Here is a 10,929-nt window from a genome sequence, read left to right as displayed (position 1 = left end):
TGGTTAGCAGTCAAATGCCTTAGGCACTACACTACCAGAGCTCCTATTAGTGGAAAGTATTTGAGTTTTCTTTCTCTGACAGGATTCCACCTTACACAGGATGTGGCTTTAACAGGTGTTGCTGTGTTAGTGTCCACCACCCATCTATCAACCTGTTGTATGATAACAAACTACGGTCCTTGCATGTTGCTGTGGTGCTGGAAGCTGTGACACAGTTGTTTCAAACACCAGCAACGTCATCCATGGTGGATAGGTTTCAGCAGAGCTCTCAGACTAAGACAGACTGGGAAGAAAAGCCTGGTGATCTACTTCAGAAAAGTACCCAGTGAAAACCTTATGGATCACAACAGAATATTGCCTGGTAAGGTGTGGCAGATGAGTCTCTGAGGTTGGAAGGCGCTATACCATAGCTGCAACAATGGCTTCAAGGATACCGATCATCATGGACATGATGCAGGACTGGACACCATTTTATTCTGTTATATGCAAGGTCACTATGAATCAGAGCTGACCCATTGGCAAATAACAACAGCGTGTATTGTGTTGTTTGTTGTTATGTGCCGTCGAGTTGGACCTGATTCATAGCGACCCCTCCTTGGGTTTCTGAGGCAGTATCACTACAGAAGTAGATTGCCCAACCTGCCTTGCAAGAAGTGGCTGGTGGGGTTGAACCGCCAGCTTTCTGGTGAGCAGTCAAGTGCCTTAGGCATTATGCTACCAGAGCCCTACAACACGAGTTAGTATCCCCATTATGCAGATGATGAGATTAAAGCTTAGAGGATATTTTGTCTGAGGCGTGGCAGCTCGTGGGCCTGAATTGTAGCCAAATGAAGCATTCCCGGAAGAGGAAGAGCCCTGACATCAGCATAGGTCTGACACCCTTGGGCTGGCCAGGGAAGAGGATATAAATATGTATGTAGTTTAGATTTGGGATTGAAAGCAAAAAGAAGGTCCCTAAGCTGCTTGACCTTAAAATGCTGCCAGTGGACCTTCTACCAGCCGTCCCTGTCCCTGACTCTTCTATGCTGGTTTTCATTGCGTTTTTCTTATTGTGCTGCTGTAATTTGTAGGCAGGGTTTACAGGAAACAGCCCTGGACGGGGGTGGCCCGAGCATCTGCTGCTTCTCCCTGGATTGATTATAGAGTCAGAAATGGGAGAGAGTGGGGACGAGGTTTACACTGAGTGATTTCAAGCTTTCAGATTTCACTTTAATTTGACAAAAGACACCTTCAGAAATTTAGGCCCTTTGTTTACTATCAGCACTTGGTAAATAAACTGGAGATAATAAATAAATAAACCCTTAGCCCGTCTTCATGGAGTTAACAACTCTGAAATGGGTGTTCCAAGAAGAATTTGAGCTGCAGAAGAATTCCAGGTTCATGCTGCCTGGATCAGAGGTTGTATGGCTGATCTTGTAGGGGAAGTAGCACCTCGGGTCAGTTCCCTCTGCAGAGGGAAGGGAGAGGGGTGAGACCGGGCTAAATAAGGGGGGAAGTTCCTCAACTAAAGTTCTCTGACCCATTTTTGTGCCACAGTTCCTGACATTTCATCATTTCTATTTAATTTCTTAAAGTGACTAGTAGGCCTTTAAAATATAAATACCCAAAGACAAAGCTTATAAGGCTTTCTGGTGGTGTAGTGCCTAAGGCATTTGACTGCTAACCAGATGGTTGGTGATTCAAATCTACCAGCCACTCCACTGGAAGACGAGGCAATCTACTTCCATAAAGATTTACTGCCTCCAAAACCCAATGGGGGTCACTATGAGTCAGACTCGACTTGATGGCAGTGGGTTTGGGTTTTTTTTATAGTCACGTTGAGTTTAGAAAAAACAAACCAAACTTACTGCCTTTGGGTCAATTCTAACTCATAGTGTCTGTGTAGGACAGACAGAGTAAGACTGCACCATAGGCATAAATCTTTACAGAAGCAGAATGCCTCATCTTCCTCCCACGGTGCAGCTGGTGGGTTCAACTGCTGACCTTTTGGTTAGCAGCCAAATGCTTTAACCACTATACCAACAGGCCACCTGAGTTTAAAAAAATCACAGATTAATATTGAATTTTGACATAAAAATGTCAACTCAGTCTTCCATCCAGACCAGTGTATTATTTTTTTTTAATTATATAAAATTTCCTGGACTTCACTTTTCTAGTCAATCCTGAGAGCCATGTATGAAGCTATGTGCTATTCCTTACCCTTATTTTCTTCTGTTTCTTCTAGTTGACAGTTATTATTTTTTTGTTATCTATCTATTATACACTGGATTATGCTAAATTAGATATTAACAACACACATGCCCAAGATGGAGAAAAAGATGAGTTTCTAGCCTATTATAAGCCTACTGATTTGTTGCTAAAGGAGCTCTTACGACACTGTGGCTAAAGCATCAGGCTCCTGCCCAAAGGTCAGCAGTTCAAACCCACCAGCCACTCCACAGAAGAAAGATGAGGCAGTCTACGTCTGTAAAGATTTACAGCCTTCAAAACCCTTTGGGGACAGTTCTACTCTGTCCTATAGGGTCGCCATGAGTTAGAATTGACTTGATGGCAATGGCGTGGTGAAATCTCCATTCCTGCCACTATGAAGAGCTACCACTGGCCTACCCAAGAGGCTTTGATTTATCTCCTAGGTGAAATTAAAAATTTCCTATAAAACCATGCCCCTGCCCTCCCACCAACTTTCCTGTGGCCTGATTTTCAAGAAGGGATGGGTATAGAACATTGGGGTTTTCACCTCTGAAAATAGTGCTAATTCCTATGCTAAATTATAACTGTTTATCTAACTTTCATCCATTATCCAACTACATGAACTTCCCCACTCCAGTTTCCTACACCTCCTCCTGTGTGAGGCATTGGTGGTGGTTCAGTGGTAGAATTCTTACCTTTTATGTGGGAAACCTGAGTTTGATTCTTGGCCAATCCACTCATGCATAGCCATCACCTGTCAGTCATTGGAGGTCTACCTGTTGCTTCGATGCTGAACAGGTTTCAGCAGAGTTTCCAGGCTAAGGGTGGATTAGGATGAAAGGCCTAGTGAGGCACTTCTGAAAATTAGCCAGTGAAACCTTATGGATTGCAACAGAACACCATTTGATCCACAACAGATCATGAGGATGGTGCAAGCCTGTTTCATTTTGTTCTTCATGGGGTCATCATGAAGTCAGGGTCCCAACTTGGTGGCAGCTACAAAAAACACCACCTCCTTGTATGTTTGTGTATGTAAATTTTTCATTTTAATGAGCTTGGGATAATGATAACAAAAAAGAAAATGCTCCCTGACCCCTTGGAGAAGTAGTAGTTATCAATCACATTTTAGTATGAATTAACTTTCCAAAATACATTAAAATGTGTCACTTCTTAAAAGCCTTGGTAGATTTTCCTTTGTGGTTTTTGGATCCCTTCACAATTGAGTTCACTCAAGCTCAACCTACCTTTTAGGCTAAATTTTCACCTGCCCCTTCCAGTGTGAGCTCACATTTAAAGATGTATCTCCCACATCTAACACAGTATCTGATGGGTAATTTTGTAAGAATCTCTTCATGAATGGATAAATGAACTCCAACCTGCCTAGAGCTACACCAAACACACACATGCCTCTGCAGGCTAGTAACTGGCACTCCTTCAAATGAATATATTTTAAAGATATTATTAGTTTGCCGTTTACCAAGGTTAGGAGGTGGGGAGTGGAAAGGCAGAAGTGTACCAGCCAGGACTATTTTTTTTTTTTTTTAATTGTAATTTACATGAAAGTTGACAGAGCAAATTCATTTTGCATACAGCAGTTCATACACATTTCATCTCATGACATTGACTACAATTCCCTACAATGTAACAACTCTCTTCCCACTTCCTCCCTATAGTTACCTCTTCCCTATGTCCTTTCCTTTCATGCACTCCTGCCCTCCCCACCCCTAAATTATCTCCCTGTGCCAACACTGCCCTTCTGTTCTCCTACAATTGCTCATTCCAAGGAATGTATCTACCTGATGTAAACGTTCACCCCCATGTTCTGGTTACCTAGTGCTGCTTTGACAGAAATATACCACAAATGGGATGGTTTAAACAGGAGTTTATTCTTACAATTTGGAGGCTTTAAGTCCAAGTTCAAAGTGCCAGGCTCTAGGGGCTAGAGCGTTGGGCTTCAGCTCTGCCTCCAGCTCCCCGCCCACTGAAGCTAGAAGCTTTTCTTCATTCAGACAGCTGCTGACTGCTGCTGCCAAGCCCAAGGTCGACAAGTAACAAGGTACAGTCCCGGTATTACCAAATCACATGGCAGGCCATTAATTCAAGTCCATTGGAAGTCCCAAGGTCAGCAGAGCATGCCAGGCTGCTAAACAATGACACGGGCTACATGCAGGGTTCAAGGTGCCATAAGCTAGAGACCATTCCCAAAGCTGCTTCTTATATACGGGAAGCAGACCACATAGCCAAAGCAGCTACTCAGCTGCTAGTAGTAGGTCCCACCATGGAGTTGATTGCCAGTCTCATGATGGGGAATAACTACCACCATCTGCCCAGCTACTCAACCAGGCCCAGCCAAGTTGACACAAAAACATAGCCATCACACCCCATATGTCTGTCTATTGTTTGGCTGAAAGTCATAGGAGTGAGTTCAGTCCCAGACCTGAAGGGTACCGAGAGGCCATAGTCTCAGGGGTCTCACCGGGTTCTATCAGAGCAGCAAACATGGTCTTTTTTTTAGTGATTTTGAGTTTTGTTCCACATTGTTCTCCCACTCTATCCAGGATCTCCTGCACCAATCCCCCTCTGAGTAGTTGACAGGGGTCGCCAGGCACCATCTAGTTCTTCTGGTCTCGTGGTCATATAGTCTGAGTATCCCATGGTCTGCTAGACCCTTGGACTAATTGTTTCCATGTGTCTTTGGTTTTCTTCATTCTTCTTTTCTCTGGACAAGGAGAGATCCATCATTGCATCTAGATGGCCGCCTGCAAGATTTTAAGAGCCTAGTCGCTACTCACCAAAGTAGGATGTGGAACAATGTTTTTGTGTAGTCTGTTATGCCAATTGAGCTGGACGTGCCCTGCAACCATGGTCCTGAGCCCACAGGCCCAACTACTCGCTCCCTCCTGGTACTTTTCGTATTTCACTTGAATGCACTGTTTCCTGCTTCAGCAGGAGTAGGGCCACATATGTTTTGCTTTTGTGTGAAGTCTAGGTAAGAACCATTCTCCCAAATTTTTCTGAAGATACCACATAGCATCTGAGAGTCTGGTGATGATGCTGCTTCTTCTGCCTGGAACGACTTAACACTTGTCCACCTAGCTGTTTCTCCAGGATGACATTTCTCTCGGAAGATTCTCTTGAACAATTCCACACCTGCTTCTCCTCCCCTGGTAGGAAATTCCTCTCTCTGATCTTTGATGGCAGGTTGCTTAGAACTCTATTTTAACACTCATCATACCTATCAAAATTTATATATAATTTCCAAGTCAGAACGAAAGCTTCTGTGGAGTCAGATAAGTGGATTGCTCGTATTTGTGACCTGTGACCTTAGCATTTGTACTTGTTTAGGAAATGCTGCTGTGGACAGAAGGAAGCAAGGCAGGAAGCAGTAGTGGTTAAGCGCTCAACTGCTGTCCAAAAGATGAGCACTGGAACCCATCAGCTGCTCCTCAGAGAAAGATGTAGCAGTCTGCTTCTTTAAACCTTCTGGGGAAGTTCACCTCGCCCTCCAGGGTCATCATGATGATGGCAATGGTGATGGAACACAGGACCCAACCTAGCAATCATCCTCAGAAACAGAGGGGGAATGATGCAGTCATGAATATCTATTGATTGGATCAATCATAACTATGCAATAGGCCCCAGTCATGCATATTTATTCAGGCTCCAATGACTAAGGGACCCTGAATCTTGAAGCTTTCTCTTTGGGGCTTTTGGGATTGGTGAGGACATCCACGGGCAGGAGAGGGTGCAGCACGCCCAGGGTCAATGAAGCCTGGCACCAGGACCTCTCCCAGACCTTGCCTGATGTGTCTCTACACTTGTAACTGTTCTATTTCTAATAAATGAGAAACTGTGAGTATACGTAATAGTATTCAAGAGTTCTGTGAGTCATTTTAACAAATTACCAATTCCTGCAGGGAGCAGTGAGAGACAGCAGGCAGGCTGGCATTTGCCTATTTGGCAAGGGTCCAAGGACAGAGTCCTAACTTGTGGAGACCCAACCCTGGGTGCTTATGTCAGAGAGAGAAAGTGCCACATGGGTGGTTGATGAGTTATCTTTGTATATTGGAAATTAGCCTTATATTGGCTATTAGTCATGCATCCCTGTTATAAGAGGATCACATTGTATCTGGGGAGTTGAGATTAACATTCCTGGCACATCCTTGAGTGGATATTTAAAAAAAAAAAAAAAACATTGCAGTTGTGTGACTGTATAGGACAGAATAGAACTTCCCCATAGGTTTTCTAAGGCTATAAATCATTACAGAAGAAAACTGTCACATCTTTCTCCTATAGAGAGGATAATGGGTTCAAACCACCAACCTCTGAGCAGCCAAGTGCTTAACCACTGTACCACCAGTGCCCTCTTAGATATAATCTGCCCCCCAAAAAACCCCAAACCTGTTGCTATTGAGTGGATTCCGACTTGCCCAGCTCCATGTGTTAGAGTAGAACTGCTCCATAGAGTATTCAAGGCTGTATGAGCCGGAACTGACTCAGCAGCGGTGGGTTTTTTTTTGGTTTTGGTTAATATTTATAAAAAGAGTATCACCAGGCCTTTCTTCCTCAGCTCCTCTGGGTGGGTTCAAACTAGCAATTTTTAGGTTAGTGACTGAGCACAAACTGCACCATCACTTAGAACGAATATACAAAACCCACTGCCCTCAATTTGGATGTAACTCATAAGGACACTTCCTTGGGTTTCCAAGGTGGTATCACTACGGAAGTAGATTGACCAACCTTCCTTCTGAGGAGTGGCTGATGGGTTTGAACTGCCAGACTTCTGGTTAGCAATCAAGTGCCTTAAGCACTATGCTACCAGAGCTCCATAGAATGAATATAGTTAAGTGTTTGTATTTTCAAAATATCTCCTTCCTCTCATATGTTGAGAAATTGCAGGGTTTTTTGTTGTTGTTGTTTGTTTGTTTTTTGCAAGCCTTTGAGTTAAATGGGAAGTCATTGCTTTAACTACCTTTCAATTTAGTATTTAGAATCCACCATTACCAAAAACCAAACCCACTGCCACTGAGTTGATGACGACTCATAGCAACCCCCATAGGGTTTCCAAAGCTATAAATCTTTACAGGAGCGGACTGCCTCATTATCCTCTCACAGAGCAGCTAGAGGGTTTGAACAGCTGACCTTTGGGTTAGCAGCCCAAACTCACTGCCGTGGAGTCGATTCCGACTCATAGCGACCCCGTTGGGTTTCCAAGGCGGTAAATCTTTAAGGAAGTACATTGCCCCCATCTTCCTTCTGCAGAGCGGCTGGTGGGTTTGAACTGCCAGCCTTCTAGTTAGGAGTCAAATGTATTAGGCAGTGCGCCACCAGAGCTCCTTAATCCACTAGTAAGGAGACATGCAATAGAAAAGAAATGCCAAAAGGATGGTCTGAAGTATTAAAATAGAGGTACACGGGGAAAATGTTTTGTTTTATGCAAATTTCTCATCTCCGTGATCCATTCTATTCGAGTTTTGATCAAAGCCTTCCCAGCACTGAGACACGTGAGAAGACTGACTTGCGGAGATAAGGAGGAAATTACCCTCTCTCGTATGGGCCCTCTGTATTTTCTATGACCGCACAAGGTGGTGTGAAGAATTACTTGGAACTGATGAAACCTCAGGAGCGAAGAGGGGAAGGACGCAGTCTGGAGCTGCTCTTCCAGAGAACACCATCGCCCCCTAGGATGCATTTCGCAGCGGTTTGGTGACGCAACTCTGGCCAGTCCGCCACCAGGGAGTGAGAAGGAAGGGGCTGGATTCCTCCCAGTAGGAGCACTATCTAGACCAAAGAAGGAGGCTGGCGACAGGAAGGAAGCCTGGATCAAGCGTTTGAATAGCAGACACAGGGCAACTGAAGTCTGTGCAGTGTTAACGGGCGCGCGCCTCTCGCCGTTCCCCCACCCCCCAATACACCCCGCCGCCGTGTGTCACCTTCCTGTTCGGAAGTCTTAATAGGTTGCTGGAACAGAACAGGGGGCGCCTGCTCCACCCGTCAGGTATCCGGCTGGACGGAAAGCCAGTCTCAACAACTTGATTCTATCTCTGTTAAATGATAAGTTTAGCAGACCATGCGTCTCCGAATGCTGAACGTTAGGGTAGGGGAAGGAGAACACATCAGACGTTCCTTCTCGGTTCCGACCACAAATCATATGTTTGTGCCTCTTCTCCATTCCGCTTCGAGCCCTCTAACTTAAATTCCCCGTTCCTCCCGGAATGCACCCGGCAGAACTGCTTTGAGAAAATGAAGCCTGTGCATGTGTTTTGAATTTTTTCTGGACTGATTTGTGATGATAATCAGTCGAGTTACATTTCTTGTGTGTCTTGCTGAAGGTGTAATAAACCCAGGACGCTGATGACTGTAATTTTCTGGGTGATGTTGCAATGGGGGAGGGTAACTAAATGGCCGGGTGTTGAACTTTGCAGCTTGATCCTTTCCTGCATGTAATCACATATAAAGTGGGGTTCATAACAGGGACAGCAGCCTCCAGCTGGGGCTCCCTTGTTTCAGGGCTGCCAGCTTCATCAAAGGCCCAGAGCAGGGAGACTCCACACACACACCCTTAACAAACTCTACCTCAAACCTTCAAGATAGTAAGCCCCAACTCTCTTAGCCTGGGTGACCTGAAGAATGAAAACGGAGGCTATAAGATCCCCTTTGAGAGGTTTGTGTGCTTCTATTACTGTAATTTGGATGGGATGGCAAAGAAAAAATACTTCAGAGGATTTGAGGTTGCTTCACTTGAGGAAGCAAGATGCCCAGGAGCTGGGATATGGGGGAGGGTCTCTGATGCAAGGTCCCTTAGTTAAATATTTTTAAACAAAGCTTTATGTGCAAGTTGGTGTTGGGAGGGCAGTCTGAGCAAAATTTGGTCTGTTGAGAGGGAAGGAACCAGGTGAGGGGCTGGGCTGGGCTAATTGAATTGTGGAACAAGGAATGTGGGGGGCATTGGAAAGAACCAAGTCTATCACATAGTGTGTGTGTGTGTGTGGGGGGGGGAATCCCTGCAAGAGGAAGCAGAAATGGGCTGGTGACAGAAAATAGGAATTTCCAAAACCTTGCTTTGGGTTGGCACATCAGTTTCATGCAATAAGTTTTGTTTTTAAAGAGTGGGTGCTGAACAAGGTTTCCCAGCCAGTCTTCAGGCAAGAGGACCTGTGTTCCCCTTTCCCCGTTGGGGACTGTTGTAACTGAGCAAAGCAAGAAGGAGTAGAGGTTGGAGATGTATTAGGGCAAATGAGGTGGTGGTTGTTGCAGAGACAAACCTCTTCCCTTAAAATTCCTGGTTTGACTGTGGGTATTTTGGAGTGGGTACTAGGAGTCAAACCTAGTAGGTGACTCCTAAAAAGGCAGGGCCATTGGCAGTTAGGGGTCATAGCAGGGCAACCACCAAAGCCAGCACCAGCAAGCTCCAGGTGCCTGCGCCCAGCGAGTAACTTGTAGCTGTCTCCCTAGCTCCTGGCCGGCGCTGGGCTGGCGCGAGTTCCCGGGGCCGGCGGTCCCACTGCAGCTCCCAGCGGCGGGGTTGCGGGAAGGCACCGCTGTCGCTGGTCTGCAGAGCAGGGCGGCCGCCGCCAGCTTCCCTCCCTTCTCTGTTTTCTGGAGCGGAGTTACAGGTCTAATCTTTTATGAATCAACTAGTGCCAGTTTATAAGGGACTTGAGAGAAAGCAAGTGAATGGTAAAACTGTAAGAAGACTCCTGGGTCGGCCCTGAAATAAATCGAAGGAGGGGCAAGGGAGATAAAGACACACTACGGAATTTTAAGACAATGTAATGTGACCTTGTGGAGTTTCGGGGTGGGGGAGCGGGAGAGGAGGAGGCCCAGGGAGGGGAATCCAGCCCGGCTGCCGCGCTCCTCCGAGTGCCGAGCCTTGCAAGGCCCGCACCTCCGCGAGGTCACGCCAGGTCCCGTGAGTGAAGCCACCGCTCCCAAACTTGCCACTTCCTCACGTGTTCTTGGCATGGCGGAGATTAAAAATGCAAGGAAAAAAAAGTACATGCGGAACGGACAGAATGTTCTCAGAGATTACTTGAGGAAAAAAAAGTGAAATGCGGATTGTACTTTTTTCCCCTTTAGTGCAGACTCGAATTTTCTTCCCGCCCCCTCCTCTCCGCATTCCTGACCTCTCCCTCCCCCTTCCCTCTTTCTTTCCTTCCTTCCTCCTCTTCCAAGTTCTGGGATTTTTCAGCCTTGGCTTTGGCCAAAGGCACAAAAAGGCGTTTTCGGAAGCGACTCGGCCGTGCACAAGGGTCATTTGTTTGTTTTGGGACTTGGGGCAGGAAATCTCTCTCGGCCTGAGTCACGGCGGCTCCTTCAAGGAAGCGTCAGTACTGCCTTTCTCCCCGTAGCCCGCCGCGCGCCCAGAGGCCGTGCCCATGGGGGAGATGCAAGGCGCGCTGGCCCGGGCCCGGCTCGAGTCCCTGCTCCGGCCTCGCCACAAAAAGAGGGCCGAGGCGCAGAAAAGGAGCGAGTCCTTTTTGCTGAGCGGACTAGGTAAGCGCCGCGGCCGGCTCGCCGGGAACGCCCGCGCCGCCTCCCCACGAGGGGCTCGGCTCAGCTGGGGCGCGCGGGTCGGGCGAGAGGGGCTCACTTTTCTTGTTCTAGTTGTTGTTTGAGGGTGGAGAGGAGTGAGGCCGGGAGAAGGGGGGCGTGCACGGGCGGACCGCCGCGTGCCCCGGCCCCGTCCTGACCCCGGAGATAAGGGGCGCGGGCCGCCCTCCCGGGGCGCTGCCGCCT

At 46.9% G+C, this 10,929-nt stretch overlaps 1 protein-coding gene across 1 annotated transcript in view; it reads left to right on the top strand.

The window, feature by feature from the left end:
• The window catches only part of SGK1 (serum/glucocorticoid regulated kinase 1), a 168,914-nt gene that overhangs the window by 152,497 nt on the left and 5,488 nt on the right, over nt 1-10,929 (top strand). The gene's annotated exons all lie outside the window — the stretch shown is intronic.

This window comes from Orycteropus afer, unplaced genomic scaffold (genome assembly GCF_000298275.1).
Source record: "Orycteropus afer afer isolate SDZICR_OR568_19922 unplaced genomic scaffold, OryAfe1.0 scaffold00428, whole genome shotgun sequence".
NCBI lineage: Eukaryota > Metazoa > Chordata > Mammalia > Tubulidentata > Orycteropodidae > Orycteropus > Orycteropus afer.
The sequence above is the reverse complement of the archived record's forward strand: the minus strand, read 5'-3'. Positions and strand labels throughout refer to the sequence as shown.